This window comes from Dromiciops gliroides, chromosome 1 (genome assembly GCF_019393635.1).
Source record: "Dromiciops gliroides isolate mDroGli1 chromosome 1, mDroGli1.pri, whole genome shotgun sequence".
NCBI classification, from domain to species: Eukaryota; Metazoa; Chordata; class Mammalia; order Microbiotheria; family Microbiotheriidae; genus Dromiciops; species Dromiciops gliroides.
This window is the reverse complement of record NC_057861.1, coordinates 192,418,360-192,435,514: the sequence shown is the minus strand read 5'-3', so window position 1 is coordinate 192,435,514 and position 17,155 is coordinate 192,418,360. Positions and strand designations below refer to the sequence as shown.

The window sequence follows — 17,155 nt, the reverse complement described above, 5'->3', positions numbered from 1 at the left end:
AACTCAGGTCCTAGGATTCCATAACTAGTGCTCATTGACTCACTCTGTATCTTCCTTCCCCATGGGATGACTGCTGGCACTGGAGATGAGGGACCTGGGTTTAAATTTCACCTCTGACACATTATCTGCGTCATGATCATGGATAAGTCGTTTAACCTTCCTGTGACTCAGTTTCCTCATCTATAAAATGAAAGGGGTTGGACTACATAGGCCACTAAGGTCCTTTCCTTCTTTAGATTTATGATCCTGTGGTCACTTTCTCTCCAGTTTGATGCCCAATGAATTCTTTGCAGCCTGACATTGTTCATGGCCCAAATCAGTACCACATATGTGTTAATCAAATACTTCTGAGTGATTTTGCTGATAAACATTTGATCTAAGATTCCAACACCCCTCCTCATCACTCTTTACATTTTTCAGCTTTCATTTCTATTTCTTATTTTGTTTGTTTGTTTGTTTGTTTTAGTGAGGCAATTGGGGTTAAGTGACTTGCCCAGGGTCACACAGCTAGTAAGTGTTAAGTGTCTGAGGCCAGATTTGAACTCAGGTACTCCTGACTCCAGGGCCGGTGCTCTATCCACTGCGCCACCTAGCTGCCCCATTTCTATTTCTTATTAACTTAACCTTTTTATCTAAGGGAAACTGAAAAAAAAAATGTTTTCTTCTGTTCAGAGTCTCACCTTTCTTGAATTTCTACATTGTTATTCTTTCATCTTCCAAATATAAAAGCATAACCTCATCTCCGACCTTTTTTCTTATTCTGTGACTCCCCTCCCACCCACCCCATGGGCACTAAGAGATACATAAAATGCAAGAATTAACAAAATATGCATATAATTCACATTTCAGGCCTCCTACCCAGGAAGCACTTGATAGATTCTTGTTGAATTGGATTGAGCAGTTTCAGTGTTCTCACAACTTTTCTCCCTTTCACTGTTTGGGGTGGGGGTGGGGGGTAGAGAGAGGTAGAGAATCAGAAGTACCATCTACTAACTGGATAATAATGGCCTACGACTCCCCATTAATAAACACCAAATTAACAGGTGGAACCACAAAATGATGGAGCTACAAAGGATGATGGAGGAGGTACAGTGGAAAGAACATTGGGTTTAGACTTGCAGGACCTTGGTTAAAATCCTGGTTGTGTTGTTGTTTGTCCTTGGCTCTCAAAGAGGACTACAGACATCAGAGAGGTGGTGTCATGACTTATAGTGAATTGGATTTAAGTGAGGCAAGGCTATGCAAAGTCACCAGCCGCACTCTCTCCTCCAGAGCCATCTGGGTCCAATGGCAAGATATACATCAGGACAACTGGAAGGGATGCAGTGGGAGACCTTGGCCTTTTAAGCTAAGGCCTTTCCCAGGTCTCAGTTTGCCTGGCTGTGTTACTGGATGACCTTGGGCAAGTGGCTCTTGGGCCTCAGAACTGCAGCTAATAAATGATGGTGTTTGACTAGATGACTTCTAAGGTCCCTCCCACTTCATACTGTTATGATCCTATGAGCCCAATTTCTCAGTTCCCAGGGCAAGAGAGAAGATCAGAAAAGAGTAAGGTCATACTGCTAGGAGATGGCAAACTAGAAACATGGACTCAAAGTCCAGTTAATTTTCTATCCTACCACAATGCCTCTCAGTTCCTTCCTTCCCCACCCCCCTTTTGAATCATCTTTTTTGAACCTGGCCCTAGTTTTGCCCAGCAAGTGTACTACATAAGTTTCAGCAGAAAGGAAAGGGTTAAGACCTGAAGGGACTCTGCCTTTAAGGGGAAACACAATGGAGGCCCTGGAGACTGGAGCTGTTTCCCTTGTGAATGATGCAGAACTCTCATTAAAGTCAAGTGTGCTTATTTTGGTCCAGTTTGGACACCCTCGCAGCCTGAGCACGCCTAAGGAGTGTATTTAAGGTCAAGTAAATGGCATACTTTAAATCTGAAGTAAACAGAGCAAAGAGTTTGATACTTTAAGCAACTCAAAATTGAGGGTTTGACATCCGTGGCTGGTCTTGATGCCTCTTTCTGTCTAATGGATGAAGCATTGCTCCTACTTTTTTTTTTTACTTGTAGTTCTGTTTGCAGTTCCTCTTACCCATCAAGGTCGTCATACTAAATGTGAGACATCCCAAAAGCCTACTAGCTGCCTGATGAGGAAAGTACAAGCTGTGAGTATTATCTAATGTATGAACCATGGCTGCCAAAAGGAAACTAAAAACCCACCGGAAACCGAATATAAACAAACAGCTTACAGAATGCCTGGAACACTCCCTAACTGGTGGTGCCCTGCCCAGAGGTACAAAGAATGAGTCCCAAAGGCAGGGGAAACTCTCTAGTGACGGCAAAAGCCCCGCTGTGCTAGTCTCAGAGTCTAACCACAGAATGCCCCAATTTAAAGAGCCCAGTAAATCTAAATACCTAGCATTAAAATAATTAATTGGATGAGTCAGACCACAATCTGTATAACTCATTCCAAGAAATTACCAGGAAATCTGAAAAATCTAAATTGGTTGTCTGCACTAATCAGATTCTTTGCCTCAAACAATATCCTGTGCATAGTAGGCATATAATATATAGTACATGAATGAATGAATGAACAAATGAATGAAATTTACTAGGTAGTTGCCTAAAGTTGCTTCACTATTTGTACACATAGATAAAATGCATAATAAAATGCCATAAGACAAGGACAGAGTTGGCATGAGGTAGGATCATTGTATCACTGGGTCATAGAATTACAGATGAAAAGAAACTTTGGTCCTCAACTCTAATCCCCTGTTTTTTTACAGGTGAGGAAGTGAAAGCCAAGAAATGGGAATTCTTGGCCAAGGTCACATAGGTAGTGTAAAAATTAATCCAACATCTTGGGTATCTTCTGGGGACTCACTATCCAGATAGGAGATAGAAAACACTCCTTAAGTCTTCCCCAGAAAGGAAAGGTTCTCCCCCAGCCAGAATCAGATCTAATGTCATGAGTTTCAAAGTCGAGATGTCAGTATTAGAAGTGAGAGAAAGAGTAGTATGTGCATGGATGTCAGACTCTTGAGTTGTTTTTCTTTGTTTTACCCTGAGATCTGCACTTCATTTTTACTACTCCATGACCTATTTCTAGCCGTTGTATTAGACACAACAAATATTTATTAAATATCTAATTTATTTCAGGCTATCCATACAAAGATGAAAATAAAATAACCTCTGCCCTTCAGGATTTTACATTTTCTCACTCTCATATACTAACCCATCATTTCTTTAAGGCCTACTTCAACACCCACTATTCTCCTGTGTAGCTTCCTACTAAATTCATCACACAATAGTTTTTCCATAATCCAGCTTTCTGTAGATTTCAGGATTTGAACTAAACAACCTATTGCTTGTTCATATGTTGCTGTGTATTTGTTAGCTGTTTCCTCATGTCTTCATAGTGTCTTCCAGTTGCATCATAAGAACCATACTGTCTGGGGCCCTGTCCCCTTCTTTAGTATCCCCAGATGTGCCAAGCACAGTACTGGAGACATCAATAAATATGATCGATTTGCTGTTTAGGAGAGTCTGGGATGTATGGTCCCTTATTACATCTACATGACACTTCTTCCACATTTTCACTCAGCATATGTACTTTGAGGTCAAGTTACCATATAGGGAGCTCCTGTTTATTATTCAATTTGCCCTGTTGTTTCTTGATGGGCTCAAAAGTTACTCTTCATTTAATCCATGTCATATAATCAGTTCCTAGACTGTGAGTAGTTGTACCTAAAGAATGCTACTGACAGAAAGGGGGGGGGGGGAAAGGCTGTAAAATGTTTCCTATTTAATTTATAGAAACTCATTTCCCCCTTGCCAAGGACATCTGAGACCTCAATATTGGGCATCATATGCATAAAAACTTGCTCTAAATCCCTCTTTCCAAGTGGTATGTACATTAGTACTGAGACCCCCAGGATTCCTATCATTCATCGTCTAATTAGCATTGAGAACTCCTCAATTATATGGCAAAATACAATTTGGGGAGCATTTGTATTGTAGGAGAAGCATAACCTAGTAATATTTTCTGCTTATGATGCCAATGACTCCATCCTAAGAAATATTTTGCAATAACAAAGCTCAATCTCCTTTAGTCACCCTATTTCAAAGAAAAAACATCATCTTCCACAATTAGCCTCAGATACTTTATTATGAGGAACAAAGACTATTAATTAATCTTACAGTGACCTACAATAGCTATATTTGCCAGTTATTCAATTCACTTTAAGTGGGTTTTTTACTGAAATAAATTAATTCATTCTTCTTGTCAACTCAACCCTTTTTACACTAGGCTGTATCAGAGCAGGTCCCTTGAATGCTAGAAGATATACTGTTATTGAGAAAGACAAGAGGAGCATAATCTTTGGAGGTTGGGTTTTTTAAAAGTTTTATTGATGCTTCTTTTTTTTTTACAACACAGCCCTTTTCCCAATATACCCCTTAAATTGAACCTTCCCTTATAACAAGGTAAAACAGCTAAGCAAAACCAATTGACACATTGTCTGACAGCATATATATAACATTCCACACACTTAGTTCCCCACCTCCCTAGGGAGAAGGAAGTTTGTTTCATTATCTATTCTTTTGGTCCAGGATTAGCTATTATAGCTAATGAAAGTTTGGTTACCTTTCAGAAATATAATTTTGTGTGTGTGTGCAGGGCAATGAGGATAAGGGACTTGCCCAGGGTCACACAACTAGTAGGTGTCAAGTGTCTGAGGCCAAATTTGAATTCAGGTCCTCCTGAATCCAGGGCTGGTGCTTTATCCACTGCACCACCTAGCTGCCCTCAGAAGATAGTATTTTCAAAGAATGAAAATGGAACTGCACATTTATAATAATTAGGTTGCTAGAGAAAAAAATAGGCACTTGCATATAATCTAGAGCTTGTAGTGATTTTTTGTGTAATACCAACATTAAGAGGATGGTATGGATGATGTATTTACGTATTTGGAATACAGGTTCTAAGTCATACTCCTAGAATGAGCAGAAAGGATTTCATTTCAAGAGAATTGTAAGTGATTGGAAACACTCTCGATTTTTAATGTTTTTATTTTCATTTCCGATCATCAAATTATCAAAGAATGCTCTGGATTATGAGCATGACTTGGAGAGAATATTGGACTCTGAATTAATAGGCCCTGAGTTCAAAATCTGATAATCACCACATGTGTGACCCTGGGCAAAGTCAACCTCACTGAGCCTTAGGCAAATCCTAGACCTTTTCTGCCAAGTTATAGACTCTGGAGCTTCTGGATTGGTGGAAGGAGTTCTTCCACTCTGACTTACCAATTCTTTGCTTACTTGCTTAGAATTTGAGATATATCTAGAAATGATTTACTTATTTTAGAATTGTCTTGGGGCAGCTAGGTGGCGCAGTGGATAGAGCACTGGCCCTGGAGTCAGGAGTACCTGAGTTCAAATCTGGCCTCAGACACTTAACACTTACTAGCTGTGTGACCCTGGGCAAGTCACTTAACCCCAATTGCCTCACTAAAAAAAAAAAAAAAAAAAAAAAAAAAGAATTGTCTTTGGTGGTATCCTAGAAAGTACACAGCCTAGCCTCCATTCAGAAGCATTCCCTAATCATGATTCTGTACATCAAAAACATTGTCAACTAGTTATAGATTTCAAATTGAAGAGAAAACAAAGAAAAAAATGGCGCCCCCCCCCCAAAAAAAAACACCCAACCATGACTCTGGAAGGAGATAGCTCACCGAAAACCAATCCTCTCCAAACCCACCTTGTGTGTCTCAAATTCACTGACGTATACTTAGATAACAAATACCCTCTTCTTTAAGAGAGAATTCTAAATTGGATTTATAGCTCACAATCCAAGTAAACATAAAAAGGCTGCCAAATCTGCTTTTAAAAATCCCAGCGATTTCATAAGTTTTCATTATATGCACCACTTACCACAACCATCACTACTTTCCTCCCAGCCCCCACACCGAGAAAAAGGAAGAAAAGGTCTACTCTGGGAAAGTATTATACAGGTAAAAAGAACTAGACTGTGAGAATATATCTTTCAAGGTGGCGGCTCAGAAAAAAAGAGTTATCACATCATAAGCAATACCTAGGATTAATTCAGCACATTGTGCAAAATTAAGAAAAAGAATCATGAGAGAAGTTAGAAACACAAAAAATACTTGAGGGGGAAATGTTAAAAAAAAAGATGAATTTGAAGATTACTTTGGTTGGGCTATAAACAAGAGAATAAAGGGATTTTGCTTATATGATGATGAGGATTGGGACATCAGAGTGTGTAAACTGGGGCTGTGAACACGAGGTTAGTATAGGAAGGAGGAAGAGACAACTCAAACAGATGGCCTCAATTTAAAAAGAGAGAGACAAATGATACATTTACAAGTTCTCTGAGTAGAAGAATAGCGATAGTATTACTTTTTAATAAATGTAGATGACATAGTAAATTATAAATGACACAATTTTGCTGAAAATTTAAACATCCTTCATGTAAGAAGACTTGAACATTAGAATGTTGGCGGTTGTTTCCTGATCTGATATTTGGGGTTTCAGAATTACACAGTTTTTCCAGCACCTTATTTCTGCAGAACAACTAAGGATCTTCCTGAGAGGTAAGGCAGCCCCTAAAAAATCTTAAGCATACTTTGAATGGCCTCTTTGTGTTAACAGTGAGAGGTAGCTTATATAGATCGCTCTTACTCTGGTTTCCAATTAGATCTCAGAACCCAACACTAAAGAAAATAGCTAAGCATCATCCCCCTGAAGAGAGGTGATAAAAGAATTTGACAGTTTACATTTACAAGGCAGCAGATAGATTACTGTCCTTGGAGTCAACAAAACCTTACTAGGTTGAAGTACAACCTGTGATACATACTGACTGTATGACACTGGACAAGTCTCAGTGCACCCCAGTCAACTAAGACCATAAATTGAAGAGCAGGCCTCAATCTTTTTCTTAATAGCAAAGTTGAACCCTTTCAAGTAGGGGCCTCCCTCCTTTTCGCAACTTCTTCACAATTCAATGGATATTTGAATGCTTACTATTTCTAATGCCAAATCAGTAATACAGAAATAAGTCCCTTTCCACCCTCTACAAAAAAAAAAGTTTTCTGGGTTCTAAAACGTAGCCTTAGGGTATCCTTTCAGAGGAGATAGGAGATTCTGCCTAAATAAGATCCTTAAGTGTTTCCACAATGCTCCTAATCATCAGTCACGCGGGGAGCAAAGCAACAGTAAGTGGCTGGAATGCCAAGCCTAGATATGAAATTATTTCTTTTCTTTTACTCTCTCCTCCCCTCTCCTCTCTCCTCTCCTCTCCCCCCTTTCCCCTCTCCTCTCTCCTCTCCCCTTTCCCGTCTCCCCTCTCCTTTCTCCTCTCTCCTTTCCCCTTCTCCTTTCCCCTTTTCTCTCTTTTCTCCTTTTCCTCTCTCCTCCCCCCTACTCCTTTCCCCTCTCTTCTCTCTCTTACATTCCCTTTAAATTAAGTCTCCCTGAGTACCAGATATCTGTGTCATGGGTCCCTATGGTAACACACTACATTGCTTCACATCCTGTTATATTCATGTATCTGCCAAATCCAAGTCTGATCATAGAATAGCATCATCATGGGAACCCCAAGTAATCCAAGGATTGCAAAAGTACCTTGGACTTCTTAGTCCCTGGGAGCAGGGTGCTAAAGATACTGAGTATTTGAGGAAGGAAACTTTCTGTGGGTTGGTGAGGGCGGGGATAGCAGAAACACAAGAAGCTAGCCTCTCATTGACTTTTGGAAGGTCAGGGCTATGCCTCACAGTAGCATACAGCAAACCAAGGGATCTGTATGGATTTCCAGTTTTCTTCTGCAGACCCTGTCACTGATCAAGGGACTATATATTGCTGCTTTACGCCTTAGAAGTAGGCTTACTTGAAAGACTGGAGAATTTTCTCTTACACTCATCCCTAGTTCCTGATTTAATCCTACTCTAAAACTGTACTTGGCTGCAGAGTTGCAGGGGAATGCATTTGACAACTTAGATTTCCATACAAAGTACATATTTGCAGTTGGAGGGAAATTTGGAGCATAGCTTTAAAGAAGGGCCAAGAGCAGCTAGGTGGTACAGCGGCTAAAGCACCAGCTCCGGATTCAGGAGGATCTGAGTTCAAATCCAGCCTCAGTCACTTGACACTTACTAGCTGTGTGAACCTGAGAAAGTCACTTAACTCTCATTGCCCTGCGAAGAAGGAGAAGGAGAAGGAGAGGGAGAGGGAGAGGGAGAGGGAGAGGGAGAGGGAGAGGGAGAGGGAGAGGGAGAGGGAGAGGGAGAGGGAGAGGGAGAGGGAGAAGAAGAAGGAGAAGGAAAAGAAGAAGAAGAAGAAGAAGAAGAAGAAGAAGAAGAAGAAGAAGAAGAAGAAGAGGAAGAAAGGAAAAGTATGTTATTGTGCATTGGGAGCCTGTAGTCCTGAGTGCTACTAACTTATGTGCTTTAAAAAAAAGGCAGTTAGAAGTTCGTAAGTACAATTTGAATTGTGGTTCCACCATTTATTACATGACCTTTAGGTTGTAAATTCATTGCATATAGTGTTATCTCATTCTTGATACTTATATCTGTGTACAAAGTATACATAGTAGGACTTAATAAATACTTTTTTTATTGACACCTTGGAAATGAAACTTTGGCTTTCTGGGCTTCAGTGTTCTCATCTATAAAATGAAGAGATTGGACTAGATGATTTCTATGTCCCAATTCTAAACCTATGATCCTATGATTTAATTTTCTTGGTCTCGGTTTCCTTCTCTGTAAAACTGGGAGAGGGAAGGAGTAAATAACTTCCTAATAATTCCTTCTAGAATTATGGTTCTGTATACTATATCTGCATTCCTGAATACCTATGCCTTCAGGCTTCTCTGGTAGTTAAGCCTAAGAAATGTTGCTTACATACTTCAATTTTCTCATTCTTGTGGTTGTTTGCAAACCAGCTGGACAGGCAGCCTTTCTCCATCATCCCCTTTATATCCCCTAGCTTCTCCTCCCCCATTGCAGATAGATTCCAGACATCTTCTAGGGCTATAAGAACCTAAGGTAGGTGAGATAACACAGCTGCTTTTCATGATTGGGACCAGGAGTTTTTCTCTGATTATGTCAAAGACTAAGAGTATTAGAAGGAACAACAACAAAAAAAAACCCCACAAAAAAACAACCAACAAACAAATTTTGAACTAATGAACACATACAAAGTAAAGTACCCGCCTACCATGTTTAATACATCTCAAATGAGTCACTGCCACAGCCACTGTGAGAAATTTGTGTAGGTGGGTTTTGTTTTGTTTTCCTCTCTATTTGCTGTGGTGTTGTCTCTATCTAATAATTGTCATTGTGTGTTAATAAGCTCAGGAAAGCAAACCTTCAAAAAATAGTGCAATGGTCTTTCTCTATTGGCTATGCAATGAACCAAAGTAGCCAGATACCAAAGGCAACTATTTGGGGACAAATGTATATTTAGCAGCATGGTATAATGGAACGAGCATTGTGGGAGTCAGGAGTCTTGGCACTAATATTTGTTGTGTGACACTGGGCACATCAATTAACCACTCTAAGCCTCAGTTTTTTGATCTCTAAAATGGAAATAACAACATTCACACTTCCTGCCCTAGAGGGGGTTGGTGTGAAAGTCTTATGGTATTAAATAATCATGAGTCATTATTATTATTAGATATGTACATAGATGATAGCTAGGTAGATGATAGATAGACATACAGATCAGGGTGGAGTTGTATATTTCTACATATATACTATATGTAGGTACACCTCTTTTACTCTCTAGAGAGTATGCATGAGAGAGAGGGGGGGGCGCACTTTCCCTTCCTGTGACTATGGAGGTGTGGGGTGAGGGGAAGGGGGTAGTGAAGAACAGTGAGAACTTGATCATAGAGTACTGAGAAAGCAGTATAAATAAGAAGATTGGAAAGGTAGGCAGTGAAGGGTTTTAAAAGCCAAAGGAGTTTGTATTTGATTCTTGAAGTAATTATGAGCTACTGAAATTGATTGAATATAGGGGAAGGGAGGTTGCATGGTCAGATCTGTATATGAGGAAGATCATTTTGGAAACTGAGTGGAGGATGAACTGGAGTGGGAGATGCTTATAGAATGTCATTTCAGTTCAGTTTTAAGTTCTAATACCTTAAATAACTTTAAGCTATTTTCATAGTTTTAAACTATATAGCTTTTAAAGTCTAAAAAGCTATTAAACATTAAAACTGCATTTAGACCTTTGGGAAACCCTGTATATAGTATATGTCATAAGTTGTGTATGTTGGGAAAAGTTTTCATTGTTCAGCTCTTACTGATTGTGGAACCTCTCTGGTTTTATTCTGATATGATATGAAGGGCAGATAGGTGGAGCAGTGGATAAAGCACTGGCCTTGAATTCAGGAGGACCTGAGTTCAAATCCAGCCTCAGACACTTGACCCAGGGCAAGTCACTTAGCCCCAGTTGCCTCACAATAATAATAATAATAATAAATTTTTAAAAGATATAACATGAATTCTATTCTCTCCCATGACAACGCAACAATCTTTTTTATACCATGTAATGCTATAGAAACATAAAATTTGAGGAAATTCTATAATAATATACAAAAAAGCATAGATAAAATATCAAAAAGCACTAACCTAGGCCTACTTTCCCATCTCTATAAAGTGTTCATAGAATAGGCAACACAGGTATTTAATGTCTTATTGGGGGGGGGGGGGGAGGGCAGTGAGAGTTAAGTGACTTGCCCAGGGTCACACAGCTAGTAAGTGTCAAGTGTCTGAGGCTGGCTTTGAACTCAGGTCCTCTTGAATCCAGGGTAGGTGTTTTATCCACTGTGCCACATAGCTGCCCCCAATGTCTTCTTGACAAAAGTAGGAAAATGGAGCAGGAAGGCTTTTACAGTTTTCAGGAACCAATCATATCTTTATACTCATACCGTCAACCTAAAGGTATGGAGAATATAAGATACCTCTGTGATTATTGCTTGTAAATATTTTTTAAAGAATTTGCATTTGGAAAAGTATTTGGTTTGTGAAGGAAAAATATTAATTTCAAAATTCTCTTTTAATGAAGTGTCTTCTATGTTTATGTTATAGGACTTCTTTAAAGACATGTAAACCAAGATAACTTTGATCCTTAGATCATTAATATTGAATGAACCATGAAATAGAGAGAATTATGCTTGCCAAAAGGATTAAACATTGTCATAGAGAATGTCCAGCCCAGAATTCAAATGAAAGAGTACTTATAAATCAAGGGTTCCATGGGTCCATGAACATTTCAAAAATATATTTTAATAACTTTATTTCAATTCAATTGGTTTTCTTTCTGAGCTTATGTATTTTATTTGTTTTTAAAATTATTTTGAAAAGGGGTTCATAGGCTACACCAGACTTCCAAAGGAGTCCATGACTAAAACAAAACAAACCAATACAAAACAAGACAAAAAACCCTCTGCTATAGATGGTTATATCCTCCATATTCTCCTGTTGACACCTGAAACTGAGCCAATTTCACATAGTTTTGGAACATTGCAAATCCTCTTAAGTGATGCCTATAGTTATCCCTTCCACATTGCAATTTTCCCCATCATGATCTTGATATATCACAGGTTGGCATAAAAAATTAAATAGGACTTTTTGGGGGGAGTTTTGCAGAAGCCAAAGATGACATGCAAAGGCCAGCAGACAAAACAGAGCCTATGACCAAATACTTAACCCAAATTTTGCAAAAAGGTACTATAAACACCCCATAAAAGAAAAAAATTATTCTGACTTCTCTAGTATGAAGGGAGGGCCAAAAACTTTTATGCAGGTTTTCCAGATTACAGGGGCACCTTATCAGTGTGTAAGGGATAATTCTATAATCATTCAGAAGAGATTGGTGTAACTATCCACATAGGAAAAACCAAGTGGATAAACACTGCCTATTGTGCAGATTATGATATGCAGTCAGATAGACAACTAATCGTTGGTCCATCGTCTTGGACAGACTCTGTAGAAGGATAATGAACTGAGTTCAGAATAGAATAGAACAGTGAAGATAATAGTTTCTATAATGACCTCCATGGCTCAAAGATCCCACAAAGGGGATTGAACTCTAAGATCATATAAACCAGATTTAGTGCCAGGGAAACCTGGTCCCATGAAGAGGAGTCAGGGTCTTGTATACTGTGGATCATTATCCTTCCCCACCCCACCCCAGAGCCTTGGGAAAAATCTTTTAAAGCTTAGATTAGGTTCATGTCTACAGTCTTCCTGAAAGGAATTAACAGCATCCCTTCTGGAAAAGTATTTGATATGCAAAATAAATAAGGTATAGGACAGCTATTTATTTCCTCCACTCCACCTCCCTCACCACCAAAAAAATATTTGAAACAGAAAAGACTCATTAGCTTATGTTGACAAACACTTAAAATATGAAACAGTAGTTCATTTTTTCCTATCGTATACTCTTAGGAGGTTGATAACTTATAATGTGAAACACTTTGTGTTGCTTGCAGAACAAGCAATTCACAAGTGAAAAAGCCTTCACTTCTGTTCATGAAGCTCAATCAAGGTCCATATATTCCTGTAAGTCTGTACATAGCTTGGGCTTACATTCCTGGAGTGGTCGTCTCTTTCAAAAAGTTTATGTTGGAGCAGCTAGGTGGCGCAGTGGATAGAGCACCGGCCCTGGAGTCAGGAGTACCTGAGTTCAAATCCAGCCTCAGACACTTAACACCTACTAGCTGTGTGACCCTGGGCAAGTCACTTAACCCCAATTGCCTCACTGAAAAAAAAAAAGTTTATGTGGATAAGGAAAAGAACCTATATATACAAAAACATTTAGAGCATCTCTTTTTTTTGTGGTGATGAAGAATTTGAAAATTGAGGAGATGCCCATCAATTGGTAAATTGCTGCACAAGTTGTAGTATATGATTGTGATGAAATACTATTGTGCTATAAGAAATGGCAAGCAGGATGCTTTCAGAAAAATCTGGAAAAACTTGTATGAACCGATGTGCAGAACCAGGAGAGCATTGTACACAGTAACAACAATATTGTATGATGATTAACTGTGAATGACTTATCTATATTCAGGAATACAATGATCTAAGACAATTCTGAAGAAATTCTAATGAAAAATGCTATCCATTTCTAGAAGAAGACTTGATGGAGTCTGAATGCAGATGGAAGCACACTTTTGTTAAACTTTATTTTTCTTGGTTATTTTTTTTTGTGGTCTATGTTTTCTTTCACAACATGACTAACATGGAAATATGTTTTGCATGACTTCATATGTATAATATATCAAATTGCTTGCCATCTCAGGGAGGGTACAGGGAAGGGAGAGAGAGAATTTGGAACTCAAATTTTTTTAAATGAATGTAAAAATCATTTTTACATGTAATTGGGAAAATATTTTTAAAAAGAAGTTGTTATAGACATTTAGTCCTACTGGACAACCAGAACCTGGATCTCAGTTCAGAATCTCCTGATCTTGAACTCACAAGGTTGTCCCCAAGAATAAAAATGCCCATCTTGGGATTGCTGTTTGTTCAACTATGCTCAGAGAAAGGAGCACGAGGCATAAGAGGCAGCCAAGGACTTGGTTTCCAAATTCAGGCAAGCACATGTCTTTGCTTCCCTGTGTTCATAGGCACCGCAGCTACTAGTAGGGAAGGAAGAGAGAACCCATCTTTCATTTCTAGTTAGAAGTCTGAGAGAGCTCAAAGATTCCCTATGCACTCAACATTGGAAGAGAGAATGTAAAAGAGCAGAATCACTCCTTTTGAATTGTAGTTCATTTTAAGTAGTGACCAGTCTTCTTTGGCACAGCTTCTCCATCACTGGGACCTAGGGACCAAAGAGCCTCTATTCAGGGATGCCTTTCAACAGGAGGCTTATGTGCCATTGGAAGTTGCCTGACCATGGAGCTGCTGGAAGGCACTAGTGTGCTTTTCACCTTTCACCTTTGTTACACATGCAAAATTATACACTGCTTTAAATGATCCTAAGCTTTTCCTTAAAGCAAAGGCCCATCTTTTTAACATTCAATATCCTTTGGGTGAAGAATATTTTTTCCATTAGCTCCTCTATTTGTTTTTGAACTACAGGTACATCATTTCACCCTCTGGAGAAGCTTTTCATCTGAAATCTCATACTTGTGAAGACTAATCCAGCCTTGACACTCATTACCTACTTTGTGCCCTTAGCTGCCCATCCCTTCTGATTGGAGACCTGGAAAGTAGAGTAGCAAACTCTGCTTAAACTCTCCTTTATAGAGGGCTCAGAACTTTCTAACCAACCATTTCATTTTCTACCAGCTATTCTGCTTGGTTTTGACTCCACAAACATCATGCCCCCCTCCTTTTCAGATTCCTTTTGTGTATTGACTTCTCCCATTAGAGTGTGTAAACTCCTTGAGATTGGGGATTACCTTTCTTTCTATCATTTGTATACCCAGAACTTAGCACAAATCCTGGCACATAATAGGGGCTTAATAAATGTTTGTTGGTTATTGAGGTAATGCCATGGAGCAATACTGTTCTCAAAGAATTAAAGTTACTAGTCACCTAATGAGTAAAAGATAAGGATATGATGAGTGTAAGTATGCTACACAATACAACACAGTATTGAACAGAAAAAAAACATGTAAAGTATATCACCAGAAATGTATGACCAGAAAAGGACATGGGCCAGTCATTATTGAGAGTAGTGGATATCCAGTGGATAGTGGCCATGGTTCATTGACATTCGCAGTATCAAAAAATCTAGAAAAGACCCCATAGAGATAGGTAAACTACCTGGGGATGAGTTATGGGATCCCACTAAGACCAATTACCAATGAGACACAGGCATCTGGAGAGTGAATTTCTGGAGATTAGAGACAAAGTGTGACTATTAATTTGGACTCTACATTCCGGTTAACTCTTCTGGGAATAAGGCTAGTGTCAGGAAAGCAAATGTTAGGACAGTTAGGTGGTGTGGTGGATAGAGCACTGGCCTTGGATTCAGGATTCAGAAAGATTCATCTTCCTGGGTTCAAATCTGGCCTCAGACACTTACTATCTGTGTGACTCTGAGCAAGTCACTTAACCCTGTTTGTCTCAGTTTCCTTGTTTATAAAATGAGCTGAAGAAGAAAATGGCAAACCACTTCAGTGTCTTTACCAAGAAAACCCAAACGAGGTCATGAAGAGTCAGGCACTACCGTAACAATTGAACAGCAAAGTCAATCTCAGTTACACTCAGTGGTACTAGTAGAGAGCTAGAGTCAGAAGAGGAACTAGGGGGTGAGAGTGGAGCAGTGTTGTGTTATGTTGGCAGTGCAGGGCTATGAATCATCCCTCTCTTTATCCAACCCCCAGCATTGCTCCAGCTCTGACTATGATATCCCTGGATACCAGAAGCTAGACTGTGACTGCATATGTTGTTAAGGTCCCCAAGAGCACCCTTAAGAAGTATAATATCATGCTTTCAACACAGCTGACAAAGTCAACTTCACCAGCTGGCTCCAAGCCAAGATGGAATGGGACCTGAACAACAAGAAACCCTATCTGGAAGAGGGATTGATGAAGGGGTCTCATGCTGGGAGGGAGTCTGATCAGAAGTTTTGAAATGAGTTGAGAAGGACTAAGTATGACATCATCCTCATAGCACTCAAGGCTAATCATGAACCCTGGCTATTCCAAATCATTGGCAAAACAGTCAGGAGGTTCAAGGCTTTACAAAAAGTAGTGTGACACAAAAGACTTCCTCATAGGTGGACACAGTGGATAGAGTACTGGATCTGGAGTGTGTGAGACAAGAATTCAAATCTAGCCTCAGACACTTACTAGCTGTATGACCCTGGTCAAGTCACTTAATCTGTTTGCCTTAGTTTCCTCTACTGTAAAATGGGGATCATAAAAGTATCTACCTCCCTTAGTTGTTGTGAGGATCAAATCAGATAAGATTTGCAAAGTGCTTAGCATGGTGCCTGGTATACAGTAGGCACTTAATAAATGTTTATTTCTTCCTTTCTGCTATTTTTTTTTAACTAGGGCCAGATGAGCCCTTTGAAGCCTACCCTGGACATAACTAGTACAATATAACTCTTTTGACCTGGCAGGAATATTCATATTAGAGGAGACAGAGGAAAAATGGAAAAGGAAGAACAGAGTACTGAACCACTTCAATATCATGTAATAATGGCAGCTGAAGGACCAGGATCAGAACCATACCCAGGATAAAGAGAAAGAGAAGGAAAAGCCAATGGGTTTAGATCCAAAACTTGGAGGATGGCTTAGAGATGAGTTCAGATGATAGTAGTGGGAAGGAAGAGGAGGTGGCTTCCAAGATCTAGAATAAAGCAGCCCCTCTGAGGTGTAGGTGGGGTAGAGGAAATAAGTTAAAGGAAGAACAAAGAAGAAGGAGGAAAGAAAGAAGAAAGCAAAGAAGGAATATGAGGGAATATGAGGGAATGACACCAAGAGCATTGGTAAAGAAGGCAGGAACAGCAAGAAGAATGAGGAGAAAAAGTCTTCAGAGAAGGAAAAAGGAGTAACAGAAGATGAGAGATGTGAAGGAAAGAAGACAGCATTGGTGAGTCAGAAACCTGTAGGAAGATTATTGACAGAGAAGCATCCTCAGACCTCTTGTTTCTATTTGTCCTTCATACTTGAAGAGGACCATGACATTAAAGTGATGTCAAGACTTTCAGTGACTTGGATTTAAATAAGGGAGGACTGTACAAGGTCACCAACCTTACTCTCTCCTCCAGAGAGATCTAAGTCCAGTGGCAAGATATACATCAGGATGACTGGAGATGGCTCCAAATGTTTAAGGCAATTGGGGTTAATTGACTTGCCCAGGGTCACACAGCTAGTAAGTGTCTGAGGTGAGATTTGAGCGCAGATTCTCTTGACTCCAGGGCCAGCACTCTATCCACTTAATAATGAGGAAGATCCCCTATCCAAGATGAAGCAGTCTCAGAAAACAGCTCCAGGGGAAAAAGCTACCCAGGTACACTCAGTGTGGACAAAGGCAACTCCTCCTCCTTGCTTCAGGCTGCTGCAAACTGGAGCAAAAGAAGTGTCAGACAGGAGCTAGAGATGGCAAACACCTTTTATTAGATACTGGTTCCCAGAGCATCTCAGAGAGATCTACTCTCCAGTCCAAGGCC

At 39.6% G+C, this 17,155-nt stretch overlaps 1 pseudogene; it reads left to right on the top strand.

Annotated features, from left to right (window-relative positions):
* The first annotated feature begins 1,773 nt into the window (after positions 1 to 1,773).
* LOC122746936 overlaps positions 1,774 to 17,155 on the top strand; it is a 101,428-nt pseudogene continuing 86,046 nt past the window's right edge.